General features: G+C 41.3%; 1 long non-coding RNA gene across 1 annotated transcript; it reads left to right on the forward strand.

Annotated features, from left to right (window-relative positions):
* The first annotated feature begins 9,740 nt into the window (after positions 1-9,740).
* Positions 9,741-15,512, forward strand: LOC141099823 (uncharacterized). Its single transcript, XR_012234538.1, has 4 exons — positions 9,741-9,828; positions 10,460-11,176; positions 11,367-11,429; positions 14,319-15,512. It is a non-coding gene; the product is annotated as an uncharacterized lncRNA (long non-coding RNA).
* The last annotated feature ends 264 nt before the right edge of the window (positions 15,513-15,776 follow it).

Raw genomic sequence — 15,776 nt, forward strand, 5'->3', positions numbered from 1 at the left:
TTTCATGCCCGGGCATTATAAACTTCTGTGAAGCCCTTGGGGGTTCAAAGTGCTCACCTCACATCTAGATAAGTTCCTTAGGGGGTCTAGTTTACAAAATGGTGTCATTTGTGGGGGGTTTCCACTGTTTAGGTACATTAGGGGCTCTCCAAAGGCAACATGACACCCGCAGACCATTCCATCAATGTCTGCATTCCAAAACGTCAGTACTTCCCTTCCGAGCCCCGACGTGTGCCCATACAGTAGTTTTCTCCCACATATGGGGTATCAGCATACTCAGGACAAATTGGACAACAACTTTTGGGGTCCAATTTCTCCTGTTACCCTTGGGAAAATAAAAAAAATGGTGGCTAAAAGATCATGTTTGTGGAAAAAATACAATTTTTTTATTTTCACGCCTGGGCGTTATAAACTTCTGTGAAGCACTGGGGGGTTCAAAGTGCTCACCACACATCTAGATAAGTTCCTTGGGGGGTCTAGTTTACAAAATGGTGTCATTTGTGGGGGATTTCCACTGTTTAGGTACATCAGGGGTTTTCCAATCGCGACATGGTGTCCGATCTCAATTCCAGCCAAAAACGTCAAATGGCGCTGCTTCCCTTCCGAGCTCTGCCATGCGCCCAAATAGTGGTTTACCCCCACATGTGGGGTATCAGCGTACTCAGGACAAATTGCACAATAACTTTTAGGGTGCTGTTACCCTTGGAAAAATAAGAATTGAGGGTGAAAAAATCATTTTTGTGGAAAAATATGATTTTTTAACTGTACGGCTTTATGTTATAAACTTCTGTGAAGCCCTTGGGGGTTCAAAGTTCTCACGACACATCTAGATAAGTTCCTTAGGGGGTCTAGTTTCCAAAATGGTGTCATTTGTGGGGGGTTTCCACTGTTTAGGTACATCAGGGGTTTTCCAATCGCGACATGGTGTCCGATCTCAATTCCAGCCAAAAACGTCAAATGGCGCTGCTTCCCTTCCGAGCTCTGCCATGCGCCCAAATAGTGGTTTACCCCCACATGTGGGGTATCAGCGTACTCAGGACAAATTGCACAATAACTTTTAGGGTGCTGTTACCCTTGGAAAAATAAGAATTGAGGGTGAAAAGATCATTTTTGTGGAAAAAATATGATTTTTTAATTGTACGGCTTTATGTTATAAACTTCTGTGAAGCCCTTGGGGGTTCAAAGTTCTCACTACACATCTAGATAAGTTCCTTAGGGGGTCTAGTTTCCAAAATGGTGTCATTTGTGGGGGTTTCCACTGTTTTGGTACATCAGGGGTTTTCCAATTGCGACATGATGTCCGATCTCGATTCCAGCCAAAAACGTCAAATGGCGCTGCTTCCCTTCCGAGCTCTGCCATGCGCCCAAATAGTGGTTTACCCCCACATGTGGGGTATCAGCATACTCAGGACAAATTGCACAATAACTTTTAGGGTCCTGTTACCCTTGGGAAAATAAAAATTGGGGTGAAAAGATCATTTTTGTGGAAAAAATATGATTTTTTAATTGTACCGCTGTACGTTATAAACTTCTGTAAAGCCCTTGTGGGTTCAAAGTTCTCACCACATATCTAGATAAGTTCCTTGGGGGGTCTAGTTTCCAAAATGGGGTAACTTGTAGGGAGTTTCCACTGTTTAGGTACATCAGGGACTCTCCAAACGTGACATGGCGTCCGATCTGAATTCCAGCCAATTTTGCATTGAAAAAGTCAAACGGCGCTCCTTCCATTCTGAGCTCTGCCATGCGCCGAAACAGTCGTTCCCCCCCACAAATCAGGTATCAGCGTACTCAGGACAAATTGCACAATAACTTTTGCAGTCCAATTTCTCCTGTTACCCTTGGTAAAATAAAAAAAATTGAACCTGAAGTATTTTTTTGTGAAAAAAGTTAGATGTTCATTTTTTTAAATATTCAAAAAAATTCCTGTGACGCACCTAAAGGGTTAATAAACTCCTTGAATGTGGTTTTGAGCACCTTAAGGGGTGAAGTTTTTAGAATGGTGTCACTTTTGGGCATTTTCTATCATATAGACCCCTCAAAGTGGCTTCAAATGTGATGTGGTCCTAAAAATAAAATGGTGTTGTAAAAATGAGAAATCGCTGGTCAATTTTTAACCCTTATAACTTCCTAACAAAAAAAAATTTTGGTTCCAAAATTGTGCTGATGTAAAGTAAACATGTGGGAAATGTTAGTTATCAAGTTTTTTGTGTGCCGTATCTCTGTGATTTAAGGGCATAAAAATTCAAAGTTGGAAAATTGCGAAATTTTCAAAAATTTTTGCCAAATTTCCGTTTTTTTCACAAATAAACGCAAGTTATTTGAATGAAATTTTACCACTAACATGAAGTGCAATATGTCACGAGAAAACAATGTCAGAATCACCGGGATCCATGGAAGCGTTCCAGAGTTATGACCTCATAAAGGTACAGTGGTCAGAATTGTAAAAATAGACCCGGTCATGAACGTGCCTAAAAAGCTTTTATTTAGACTGGCCTATTGTCTCACCTCACTTATTTAACTATCCCATTATGCATATACAAAATGTTCTTCAAAATCAGGACCCTTATAGCATCTGTTCACACACCCTACATGCAATCAATAGCCCGCTGTGTTTTCACTGTACACACACTGGCTGGTGACTGGTTCATGCAGCGTTATGTGAATACTCTATTTATTATATTAATGGCTTGACCATACAACACAATCACTTTTTACTATTCTCCATTCGCGTCTCCCCTGTTTACTCATAGATTATAAGCTTGCTAGCAGGATCCTCACTCCTCTTGGAATTTGAGTTAATTGTTTTCTGTACTGTGTCTATTGTCTGTACAAGTCCCCTCTAAAATGTAAAGTGCTACGGAATATGTTGGCGCTATAGGAATAAAAATTATTATTGCTATTATTATAGTGATTTTAGGTTTATTTACTTTATGGTACCAATAAGTATATACCATTAGACCATGTGAATGTCTTGAGCTGATATTATGGGGAAAAGCTTTTTTTAGCTCTAGCAGGCTGCATAGTAAGTAGGTCCCCTGTGACTTATTTCATTATAGTGTTTTTATTAATTCATGCGTACCTTATTACATACTGTTCAGGATTGGCAGACAAGCTTCTTGTGAAATGCTCCTACTGACTTTACAAAACCTCTTGTCTTAAAAGCTTGTGTTTTAGCTTAGTGCATATGACTGCGGGTTCAGCCAACTCCTGTCACACTGGAGAGAAAGGTAATTAATAATTCTTTGTTGGCTGAATATGCTATGTGTTGTGACATACAGATAGCCAACTAATTAAACCACAACAAAGACATAAACCTTGCAAAAAGATCAAAGCTTGTCTAGTAAAATCCCCCATGCCTCAGGACTAACAGTACTTTCTGCAGGATATTGCAGGAATTTTGAATTCACAAATGATACACACATTTCAGGTTTAAATGATATACCTGTGGTGAAAACCTTGAGATAAAAATTATTTCACAACTGCAAATGCTATTTTACGTTCAGTTATAAAGCCATTTAATTCATTGCTAAAAAAATGTTTTGCAAATGGTACAAGAAAAATATATTGATTTGTTTACAGCTGTGTTTCCTTGAGTAAAAGTCAAGAAACAAACATACTTGTCCCCGCTCCCACATCATTTGCCTCCGCTGCTAGGACACTCCATTCAAAATATGGGCAGAAATGACAGCATGGGAGTTGCCCAGCACAATCCCAAATCATCGGTGTCAGTAAATGCTTATCTTACTCTCCAACTCAGGGGCGCATCTAGGGGGGGCAGCTGGGGCATTTGCCCTGGGTGCAGCCGGCAGGGGGCGCACTCGGGCAGCCTAATGCAGCAGTCCGCAGTGTCCTCCCTGGCGGCTGCTTTCTGCCGCCCCCCCAGCCTGAGAGTCGGTGGTTCTCTGTGTCAGCTGTCAAGCTGAAAGCTGGCGCAGAGAAGGTGCACATGCCGGCTCCCAGGGAACAATTGTACTAGCATCTATACAGACGCCAGTACAATTGAAGCTCTGATCGCCGGGTCAGAGCGACGTCAGTAGCGTGACATATCATGTGATCACGCTGCTGACGTCACTCCCCGGTGCCCAGAGCAAACACTCAGCGCTGGTGGTAAGTGCTCCATTGTGGAGCTGAAGACACTGAAGATGGGAGATAGGGGGGTGTTAATGTGGGGAAGGGGGTTAATGAGTGGGGGGTTAATGTGGGGAAGGGGGTTAATGAGTGGGGATGGGGGTTAATGTGTGGGGGATTAATGAGTGAGGATGGGGGGGTTAATGAGTGGGGATGGGGGTTAATGAGTGGGGATGGGGGTTAATGTGTGGGGGGTTAATGTGTGGGGGTTAATGAGTGGGGATGGGGGTAATGTGCGTGGGGTTTAAAGAGTGGGGGTGGGGGGTTAATGCGTGGGGATGGGGGTTAATGTGTGGGGGATAATGAGTGGGGATGGGGGTTAATGTGTGTGGGATTAATGAGTGGGGATGGGGGTTAATGTGTGTGGGAGGGTTAATGAGTGGGAATGGGGGATACTTAATGTGTGAGGGATTTGGAGTGGGGATGGGGGTTATTTAATGTGGGGGGATTTGGAGTGGGGATGGGGGGTTATTTAATGTGGTGGGATTTGGAGTGGAGATGGGGTTATTTAATGTGTGGGGGATTTGGAGTGGGGATGGGGGGTTATTTAATGTGTGTGAGGGATTTGGAGTGGGGATGGGGGATTTAATGTATGGGGGGATTTAGAGTGGGGATGGGGGTTATTTAATGTGGGGGGATTTGGAGTGGGGATGGGGGTTAGTTAATGTGGTGGGATTTGGAGTGGGGATGAGGTTATTTAATGTGTGTGAGGGATTTGGAGTGGGGATGGGGGATTTAATGTGTGGGAGGATTTGGAATGGGGATGGGGTTATTTAGTGTGTGTGAGGAATTTGGAGTGGGGATGGGAGATTTAATGTGTGGGAGGATTTAGAGTGGGGATGGGGGTTATTTAATGTGGGGGTTTTGGAGTGGGGATGGGGGTTATTTAATGTGTGTGAGCGATTTGGATTGGGGATGGGGGATTTAATGTGTGGGGGGATTTGGAGTGGGGATGGGGGGTTATTTAATGTGTGTGAGGGATTGGGGATGGGGATTTGGAGTGGGGATGGGGGATTTAATGTGTGTGGGGAGATTTGAGGACACAAAATGAAGAGTATGTATGAGGAAACAGTATGGGGGATGGATGCAGACAGTATGGGGAGCGAACAGGTTAATGTATGTGGACACAGTATGGGGAGTGAGGGTGATGGGATGTGTGCAGACACAGTATGGGGAGTCGGGTATGTGTGAGCAGACAGTATAGAGAGTGAGGGGGTAAATATATGAGGATACAGTATGGTGAACAGGAGGGATGTTAGAGGAGACAGTATGAGGAGGGAGGGGAATAGTGTGAGGCGACAGTATATTGCAGATATTTTTATTTAGGAGCATTATAATGACACTTCTATCTTTAAGGGCACCGTGTGGAGATTTGCTGCAGAAGACCGGAGAAGATGGACGTCTGCAGAGACGGCTGTGGATGAGAAAACTCATCATGGGGTCTGGACAAGAAGAAGAAAAGGAGACCGACTCCAGAGATGACGTCATCTAAAAGGTACCTGGATGTAAATATTATTTGTGATACTGACTTATTCTCATATTTTTATTTGTTAGGAACATTAAAAGGGTTGTCCAGGTATATGCTGAGTCTGCAGTCATTCCTTGTGACTACAGACTTCTGAATTCTCACAGTGCTCACTGAACGCTGTCAGGATTCTCTCGTGCCCGTAATTTACATACATGCGGTCACATGCTGACTAGACATGTGTGGCCTCACTCAATGAAAATGAACAGAGCGAGGCCGGGCACGTCTAGTTGGAACGTGGCCAGAAGTATATAAATCACATATTTGTGCTGACATGACTGTACATCGGCAAGGGAGAATCCTAAATGTGTGCAGTGCATTAGTTGTGAGAATTCAGAAGCCTGCAATGTCAGGATTCAGCTCTGCAGGTACCAGTGTCATCACATGGACACTTCACTCATATTCGATTTTCATAGGTATGGTCCTGTGACAACGAGCTTCTCTTCCTGCTTTCAGTTTTTTACTGAACATTGAGAGGATTAGGGAGAGCAGCTCGTGGGTACAGGTACATGACTAACTGTGCGTAGCATATGTACTTGGGGGGGTGCCGAATCAGATTCTTGCCCCGGGTGCCAGAAAGCCTAGATACGCCTCTGTTCCCACTTACACCACAGTTATTAATGTATAGGAAGAAAAAAGAGTTAGATTATGCTCACCCAGGGGCGGTCCGGGTCCAGTTTTGGTCCAATGGGTGTCGCGGTCCGGTCCGGCGCCTCCCATTTCTAAAGGTGATATCTTCTTCTTTGCTGCCTGTCATGGCTCCTGCGCAGGTGCACTGCTCTGCCCTGTTGAGGGCAGAGCAGAGTCCTGCAGTGCGCAGGCGCCGGGAGAGGTCCAGCGCCTGCGCACTGCAGTATTCTGCTCTGCCCTCAATAGGGCAGAGCAGTGCGCCAGCGCAGGAGCCACGACAGGCAGCAAAGAAGAAGAAGTCACCATTAGAAGAAGGGAGGCACCGGACCGCAACACCCATCGGACCAAGACCGGACCACCCCCCGGTGAGTATAATCTAACTCCTTTTTCTTATCTTTCAGGTTACATCGGAGGCTTATCTACAGAGTTACAGAATGCTGTAGATAAGCCCCTGATGGCGGTGCCAGCAGCTGATTGGATGAAAAATAGCGTGACAGATTCCCTTTAATTCAGAACAAAGTGGAAAAAAAGGTCCAGCTTCACAAAAAGTCCAATTTATTGTATAAAATAAAATCCAGAAACAGTAAAATTTACATGAGTAACATATAGGCTACGCGTTTCGAACAAAACCCTTAGGCTGGGTTCACACGTAGCGGAACTCTCGCGGAAATTACCGCGAGAGTTCCGGAATTCCATTCTGCGGGAAAATCACATTTTTAATTCCCGCGATTTTCCCGCGGAAAAACTAGCATTTTGCAAGTGTAATTAGCTTGCAGAATGCTAGCGTTTTCCAAGCGATCTGTAGCATCGCTTGGAGAACTGATTGACAGGTTGGTCACACTCTTCAAACATAGTGTTTGACAAGTGTGACCAACTTTTTACTACTGAGGCCGCCTATGCGGCCTCAGTAGTAAAAGATAAAATGTAAAAAATAATAAAAAAAATAAAAAATGGTGTTATTCTCACCTTCCGACGTCCCGCGCAGCCTTCCCGCCTCTCTCCACGCTCCCATTCCCAATAAGCCTTTGCGAAAATTCCCACGATGACGTACGTTCTCGCGGGATCGTGACGTCTCGTGGTAATTCGCGATGACGTCGCGCGAATGACCGCGAGACTTCGCGATCCCGCGAGAATGGACGCCATCGCGGGCATTTTCGCAAAGGTTTAATGAGAACGGGAGCGTGGAGAGAGGCGGGAAGGCTGCGCGGGACGTCGGAAGGTGAGAATAACACCATTTTTTATTTTTTTAATTATTTTTTACATTTTATCTTTTACTACTTTTATTCTATTTTTTACAGGGATATTGGTACCCAAAGCCCAGAGGACAGTCTCCTCTCCTCCAGACTGTGGGTACCATCCGCAATGGTTCTGCTTACTTTTCACATGGTGTGCACAGCCACATGCAGAAAGTATGCGGAACAATGCATTCCTATGGGTGTGGGATCGCCACGATTCCGCAAAATTAGTGAGCATTCTGCGGTTTTTACCGCGAAGCGATTCCGCCGAGGTAAAAAACGCAGCATTAGCACAGCATTGAGGAATCCTATAGGAATGCATGGGATGCTTATTTTTCGTGTTTTCGTTGCAAAATTGCGCGGTTAAAACCGCTGCTGAAACGCAAAAAAAAGCCACGTGTGAACTCAGCCTTATTCTTTTTCAGGTGCTCTGTACAGCAGCGCATCCAGGCCGGGATAGTGGCGGAGAAATTGCTGTACTACCAGGTTAAGGATGTGAGCGAGGCAAGGTACATATGTGAGGTTGCCAACGCGAAGGGCCACCACCACGTTAAATGAGCAATGGGGTTTCTCCAGTTTTTTGCAGTCTTTTCTTTGGTCTTTTTTCATATCATAATTTTATAATTTTTTATTTTTATTTTTTAAAAAACATTTTTTTTTACAATTTTCTATTTTTCTATTTTCTATTTTTTTCTTTATAATATTTGATTATAATTTATTTATAATTCTTATTATTTTTTTATTTATGGTAATATTTTTAAATGTTATATTCTTATATTATTCTCCCATAAAAATATAGAATACAAATAATTTTCATAATATGTAAGTATATTTAATATATTTAGTTGTTATACGTTTTGGGTGTAAAAGTTTTTCATATGCCATTTTACAGAGAAATGAATGTAATAAATATCACTATATGATTCATTGCTGCATATTATATGCATATAATAATAACAATAATAAAAAATTTTATTTCTATAGCGCCGACATATTCCGCAGCACTTTACATTTCAGAGGGGATTTGTACAGACAATAGACATTACAGCATAACAATAATCACATATATTATAACAAATGCCAAGAGGAATGAGGGCCCTGCTCGCAAGCTTACAATCTATGAGGAAAAAGGGGAGACACGAAAGGTGGGTGGTAACAGTTGCCCTGATTGTATGGACCAGCCATAATGTTAAGTGTGTAACAGTACAGACGCAGAGGGCTAATGGATGCATAAAGCATGTGGGAACATGATGCGGGGAACCTGGTTATGGTAAAACTTTTGACTGTGCCACCCAGGGATAGATTAGGTTAATGTGTTGAGGTGGTAGGCCGGTCTGAATATATGCGTTTTCAGGGCACGCTTAAACTTGTGGGGATTGGGGGCTAATCGTATTGACCTGGGAAGTGCATTCCAAAGAATTGGTGCAGCACATGTAAAGTCTTGGAGACGGGAGTGGGAGGTTCTGATTATTGAGGATGCTGACCTCAGGTCATCAGCAGAACGGAGGGCGCGGGTAGGGTGGTATACTGAAACAAGGGAGGCGATGTAGGGTGGTGCTGAGCCATGGAGAGCTTTGTGGGTGAGGGTAATAAGTTTGTACTGGATTCTGGAGTGGATGGGTAGCCAGTGTAATGACTGGCACAAGGTAGAGGCATCGGTGTAACGATTGGCGAGGAATATATATATATTTTTCATTTTATGCTCACTTGTTTTTGTTTTCTCATTTTTTTATATCATAATTAGTTGGTCACACTATAATATTGTTTATTTTACATTATATATATTTCTAATTTGTTTATTTTCATTATATATTTCTTTCTTTTTCTTTCATTAAGATGGCTGTGTTATCATTGCGCACTATTGCGCATGCCCCGTCTATGATTGATTATAGACTTCTTCCCCTCTCCAATATGGCTGCGAGATCGCTGTGCGCTTTACTGCGCATGCATGAGCCTCCGCTCTGTGGTTTGATTCCTGGATGTTGCACAGTCGACTGCGACATCATCGCACTTGTTTGTGTACTTCCGGTTTTCGGCCTGGACTGGTGGCGTTCATGTGTGCACAGTGTAAGCACCATGTAACCATGGCGATCTCAATTTATATACTACATACAGCTGCTTTGGTTTGGGACGGTGGTATGTGTTGCATAGATGGCCTGCAATTATAGGCTTTTAATTGTTATTCCATGCAGCTGATTCTGGCCTATATATACATGGATATACCCTGCTCACATCACTCCCTGAGGAAGCAGGCAGGGAAACGTGCGTTGGAGTGGTGTGTGCAGGGGGCAGTGGCTGATCCTTTGGCAGGTATGTACTGGTGAATTTCACATGCACATTGCACTTTGTACTCATCATTAATTAATCCTGCTGGGTTGGTATACACAGCATATGCACTATACTTTGAGTCAGATAACCCAGCAGGCCATTATATGCACTTTTGTATGTTGTGTTATATATATTTTTTAATAGTAATTACAAATAGTTTTTATCACCCATATTTTTTGGTATATAATTGTGCATTTTTTATGAAATTGTGTAACTTATTCACAGAATATTATTTTCACTTTTTTCAGCATACTGTATATATATATATATATATTTATATAGCCCTCACCCTTTCATTAGTGCATATATTTCACTTTATTAGCCTTTGTGATTTTGCCTCTTGTCCTCTGCACAAAGCTATGTTTTTTTTAAAAAAAAAATTTTAATACATATTTGTAATTTATTATTAAATTCTTTTTGTAAAATACTTGTCTCATCATTATTATATTTTTTGTTGTCATTTATGTTCTTTTTTGTGATACAATAAATTTTAGATTTTTATGATGATTTTTTGTGAATGTCTTTTGTAAGGGATATATAGTTTAAATTAGATATTCAATTTTTTTCAGATAATTCTCTTTCAGTTTATTCTTGGTATTTCTTTCCTATATAGGTTAATAATTTGCTTTTTTTGCATGGAAAGGACCATTGAAAATGGATTATAAAAATCATGACTCTGATTGGTTATCACAAATATCTTCCAACTTTAGAGATACGGGATGTAATATAAGAGATGGCTTTAATGAGAGCTGCCAGGATGATAAAGTAACCTTGAATTAAATTTTATATAAAAGGACAAAAACTTGGTGGAATAAAAGCTCCCTAGAGCAATATTTACAACGTAATTTAATTCCCGATGGAGGATGAAACAATGAAAAGGTTAGAGGATACTTATAATGCATGCTCTCGTTCTTTTTAAGAAATTTTAATTGATGTTGACAAAAAGAATTTGGAATTTATGGAGAATAATATTAAAGCACTACAAGAAAGACTTCAAAAAAATCTTACTGAACAACTAGCAAAACTGGATGAAGAATTGAAATTATCCTTCTCCAAATGGGAATCTGAGTTCCAGAAAAACAAATTAAATAAAATTCAACGAGATATACTGGATCATCAGAATAATAATGTTTATAAATGGCGTAATAAATCTCGTATGAAGAAATCTGAATCTCACAGCTCATTGGCAAGTGTAAGCTCTGTTGGCTCATTAAGCCACCATATAAGTGACTCTTCAGAAGTCCTTGGGAGATAAAATACAAGAATTGTGGTGACAAAGCGTAAATTTAACAATAGGGAACACCAATCAAATCAGGATGGAACTCTAAAGGTAATCAATCTTTCAGATGTTGTTTTAACCCCTGCCCAAATCTCTGTTCTTTCTTTAGGTCTTGGTTTTTGCCCCACAGCTAAAATTGATCATTTCACAGCCATAAAGGATACTTTCCATTTTGCACACAAACTTCTATTGAAAAAGTATCAAGATGATAAATCTTCCCTTAATGGTATTTTTTCTACAGAGGAAGAAATGGCGGCGTTACAGACATTAGAGGATCTTCTCATTGAACAGGAAGGAACATCAGGTAATTTCACACCCTTTATCAATAAAAAAATCAAAAAGTTTTCCTGCCCTTACATTAAACTCTTCAATAGAGGTATTTGTAAGAATGGTTTGCAATGAACTACGTCAAATACCAACACATAGAGCATATGACAATCTTAGTCATGAGCAAAGGGAAACTTTGGGAGAGTTAAATAAAATGAAAGGGATCATTTTTAAACCATCTGATAAGGGTGGGAATATTGTAGTGTGGCCGTCTACACAGTATGAAGGGGAGGCTTTGAGGCAGCTGAATGATTCAGCCTGTTACCCACATTTACCCCATGACCCAACTATTATATATCAGAAATAATTATTTGACATTTTAGATTTGGGATTAGAAGAAGGGATTTTAACTAAAAAAGTTTGGGAAGGACTACGTATTGATTCACCATGTGTTCCAACACTTTATTTACTGCCAAAAGTCCATAAAAATATGAATGATCCTCCAGGACTCCCTATTATATCAGGCAATGGCAGTTTGTTGGAACCCATTTCCAAATTCTTAGTTTATTACCTTAAACCAATTGTTTTTGAATTACCTTCCTACATCAAAGATACGACTGAGGCATTCCAAAGACTTGATGGAGTGTGTATGAGTGGAGACATGTTTATTATAACTTGTGATGTAAAATCCCTCTACACATCAATACCCCATCAACATGGCCTTGATGCAGCTAAACAATGTCTACCCAGTCGTAATTTTGATGATTCCTTGATTGATTTCGTCTTAAAATTGTTGGACTTTGCTTTGTCCCACAACTATTTCGTATTTAAAGACAGGTTTTATCTTCAAAATAGAGGTGTGGCAATGGGTCTGGCTTTCGCACCATCCTTTGCAAATTTATTTATGGGATTATGGGAACATGAATACATTTTAAACATGGATTCCACATTTAAAAGAACTAAAAGAGTTGCAGGACGTGGTGATAAAACCTGCTGATAAGGGAGGGAACGTGGTCATTTGGCCTGTGGAGAAGTATGAGAAAAAGGCGTTAAAACAACTGCACAATAAAGATACATATATGGTACTTTCTCATAATCCATTGTCTCAATTTCAGCTTGAGTTATCTAAAATTTTGGAAGAATCCTTTGAAAAAGGAACCATCAACAAAAAATTAGTTGATGGTCTTGTAGTAAAGAATCCCGTGATCCCCACATTTTATTTACTCCCCAAGGTCCACAAAGACGCTACAAATCCTCCAGAGCGTCCGATTGTTTCTGGCATGGGAGGGCTATGTGATCCTATTTGTAAATTTATTGATTATTATCTTAGATCACAGGTTGAGACATTGCCCTCCTATGTCAGGGACAACACGGACGTCCTGAGACGTCTGGATGGTTTGGTTTTGGAGCCAGATATGTTTCTTGTCATGGCAGATGTGGAGGCATTATATACCTACATCCGCCATGATGATGGTTTAGAGGCTGTAACTTTTTTTCTGGAATCCAGTTATATTGATGCAGAGATGAGGAGTCTGGTGTTGGGGCTTTTGTGATTCATCCTTACACACAACTTTTTTACTTTTAAGGACTGGAACTACCTCCAGAGTCAGGCCACTGCCATCGGGGCGGCCTGTGCGCCCTCTTACGCAAGCCTCTTCCTGGAGCACTGGGAGAGGGGAATGTTTCAGGGGGGTGGGCAGTCTGCTCCCCAGATTCTGGGGTGGTATCGGTTCATTGATGATATTTTGTTTATTTGGCAAGGTTCAGTAGATCAACTTCATGAATTTATGCAGGGTTTGAATCGTAATTGCCTCAACATCAGGCTTACATATAGCTATAGTCAAAAAAGTATTCCTTTTTTGGACATCAAATTGCTGGTCCAGAATGATGGCTCCATCCATACTGATGTATATAGAAAGGAAACCTCCATGAATGCACTCCTCCACGCCTCATCCTCCCATACTGCTTCTACAATTGGAGCAATTCAAATTGGACAATTTTTAAGGATGAGGAAGATTTGCAGTATGGAGGAGACTTTTGAGAAACAGTCTGTGGACCTTGGGGAGAGATTCCTTTCGCGTGGGTACAGTAAAAGAAGTATAAAACGTGGCTATACACGCGCAAGGAATTCTAGAAGATGTGATTTACTTGCCAATCAGAGGCATGCTAAGGTGGACGATCCTAATATCAGGTTCATCTCCACTTACAACCATCAATGGGGGACAATGAGACAGATTGTAAGCAGATATTGGTCTATTTTAAAAACTGAACCTGCCTTGTCTAAATGTCTCTCTGATGCCCCCCCTCATGACAGCTAGAAGGAGTAACAACCTGAGGGACATTCTAGTTCACAGTCACTACGTGACCAAGACACCTGACCCCTTTGGGGCAGGTAAACGTAAATGGGGTTTTTATCCATGTGGTGACTGTTTAGCGTGTCGCAATCATGTACGGACTTTGACCTTCACTTCTGTCGGTGGTCGTAGAAACTTCAATATTACAGATTACATCTCTTGCAGCTCCACATTGGTGGTATACTTGGCTAAGTGTAATCTGTATTATGTTGGATTGACCTCACATGAACTGAGGGTACGTACTCGAGAGCACATTTGTGACATTCAGGCAGCTAATGAAGCGGAGGACATTTCCAATTTAAAAACTATTCCACGTCATTTCAGACTCTATCATAAATATAATCCTAAAGATCTTCAAATTTGTGGAATAGATCGTGTGAAATGTGGCATTAGAGGGGTTGATACAAAAACGCACCCTAGCACAACTAGAATGTCGCTGGATAATAACATTGGGGACTATGAGTCCATCTGGCTTAAATGAGCAATTAAGTTTTGCGCCTTTTCTGTAGCTCATCTATCAACATTCCTTGTTCTTAGATGTTAATCCTGTGTGTGTTGTTTGTTTTTACTAGTTATTACTGCTCATATGGTTATTCCATCATTGTCTGATGTTTTGAAGCGTCTTCTATTTAATTCCGAAAATGAGGGCGAAATAAAAGGGAATTATTGAAGAAAAAAGAAAAGCAAAAAAGCAATGAAGATGACATCTGACATCGAGTGCTGTTCAGAAAAAATATTTGTTTATATTTCTGATAAATTGTCTCTTGTATTATTGCTAATTTATTCTTGATACAGCTTTTTCACTTTTTGTTTTTTCAGTCTGTTTTTTTTTTGCACATTATGTAATTTGAATATTGTATTTCATTGATATATATATATATATTTAATGTCTTTTTTGTATAATTTTGCATATCATTCTCACCTATTACCTTTATTGGTATCATATAATAATAATAATTTGTCACATTTTTCTTGCTGTAATACCTTTTCCCTTAGTTTTGCCCACATCTAAGATGGCTGATTGCAGCGTGTGTGCATGCCTAGTGTGGCGGCTACCGTGGTGTGTTTCCTCCTGGCTGCTGGTAGTGACGTGGGGGACAATGACATCATGAGGGAGTTCCCTCCTCCCCCGGGTCATGTGAGCGGCAGGAGTCAATGCATTAGACGGGCTGATTACGCGGTACGCATGTGCCGATTATAGCACTGACCATAAATGTTAAATCCGCTGTAAGGGATTCCCTTTCCCTCTCCCCCTCCTCCCGGGCCATGTGAGCGAGAGTAGTGAACATACTAGACAGGTTGATGACGCCCCCTGATGAAGCAGTAACCATCCGAAAGGATCGTTGGGGTGGATTGCTGACTGCAGGAGCCTCTGCCCGGCATTTCATTAGGTAATTTATGCTTCCTCTCTTATTACTATGCTTCTTAGGCATCATATATCTGTCTAACCATGGTGAATGGTCACCTGCTACCTGATAATGATCTATGTATCTAGCTGTTTACTTGATGGATGGAGATGGTATAAAGAGATATATATCTACATATATACTGTTTGGCGGTCTATTTTTAATTGCCATACATTGCCATGCACTATATGCACTTTGTGATAATTTAGTAACTTTATGTATGTCTTGTTACTGCATAGGTTCTGGTTGTACAGCAATCCTTTTTTATCCATGCGGTGTGCGGTTTCGCACTTTATCGCCCACTCCCCCCCCATTTGTATCTGGATGTGTCTTAATAAAAATAAAAACTTTTTGACTTTACTCTGGACTTATAGTTGCTTTTTTTGGAGCTCTGCTCAGTTTTCTCTCTGATGCGGTATGTGTGCGCCGATCATGGCGCCGACTATCGATGTTGATCTCGTCATGAGGGATTCCCCTCCTCCCCTTAGTCACACGAGCGGCAGGAGTTTAACACACTAGACGGGCCGATGATGTTATGAGTATGCGTCAATTATGGGGCTGATTACAAACAGCTGCACCCCAGTCATAAGAGACACCAGTTGTCTCCACACAGGCACAGTCCCC

Source organism: Dendrobates tinctorius, unplaced genomic scaffold, assembly GCF_039654945.1.
Source record: "Dendrobates tinctorius isolate UK_male_01 unplaced genomic scaffold, ASM3965494v1 ptg000102l, whole genome shotgun sequence".
NCBI classification, from domain to species: domain Eukaryota; kingdom Metazoa; phylum Chordata; class Amphibia; order Anura; family Dendrobatidae; genus Dendrobates; species Dendrobates tinctorius.